At 65.5% G+C, this 647-nt stretch overlaps 1 protein-coding gene across 2 annotated transcripts in view; it reads left to right on the forward strand.

Annotated features, from left to right (window-relative positions):
* The window catches only part of LOC102250324 (ly6/PLAUR domain-containing protein 2-like), a 20,730-nt gene that overhangs the window by 11,652 nt on the left and 8,431 nt on the right, over window positions 1-647 (forward strand). The window lies entirely within an intron of this gene.

A 647-nucleotide genomic window follows, 5' to 3' on the forward strand; every position in this document is an offset into this window, starting at 1 on the left:
CGCCCGGCCAGGAGCGCGAGTGTCCCGTTGGCCCCCGAGATTCGGCCCCTGATTGTTGGAGGGGAGTCAAAGGGTCCAGCGCTTCCCCGGCCCAGGCCGCAGGACTTCGCCAGAGAAATGGGCACAGTCAGCCCCCGGGCGCTCGTTGGAGACTCTGCTGGAAGCCGACCTTCCTAGGCTCCAGAGCCTCCGGGGGCTCCCCGCTTCCGCAGGGCGACACCCCCAAAGCATAAGCGGTGGATTTAAGGCACATGACAGTCTGACCCCAATGCACCTTTCAGTCCCAGCCTGTAGCCTCGTTACTCCTCCCCACCCACATTCACCCCAACCCCCCAAAGATCCTGACCACCCCAACTTTATTTCCACCCTGTGCCCCTTTAGAAACGGGAGCAAATCACGCCTGGGGGGTGGCGGGAGGCGGGGAACGCTCATGACTCAGCAATGGGTTCAGGGCAGTCCGCACTTGGGACTCAGCCAGCGGCCCCCAGGCCTGTCCCTGCTGCCAGGCTGGGGAGGGGGAGCGGAGAAGGGCAGGCCCCGGGGCTCTCAAGTCTCGGTGATGGCAGTGACCGGGAGGGCGCCCCGCAGGTCTGCGCTGGATCCTGGGCTTGGAGCTCCTGGTGCTTGCTGTCGGCCGCTCTGAGAAG

Source organism: Myotis brandtii, unplaced genomic scaffold, assembly GCF_000412655.1.
Source record: "Myotis brandtii unplaced genomic scaffold, ASM41265v1 scaffold2325, whole genome shotgun sequence".
NCBI lineage: Eukaryota > Metazoa > Chordata > Mammalia > Chiroptera > Vespertilionidae > Myotis > Myotis brandtii.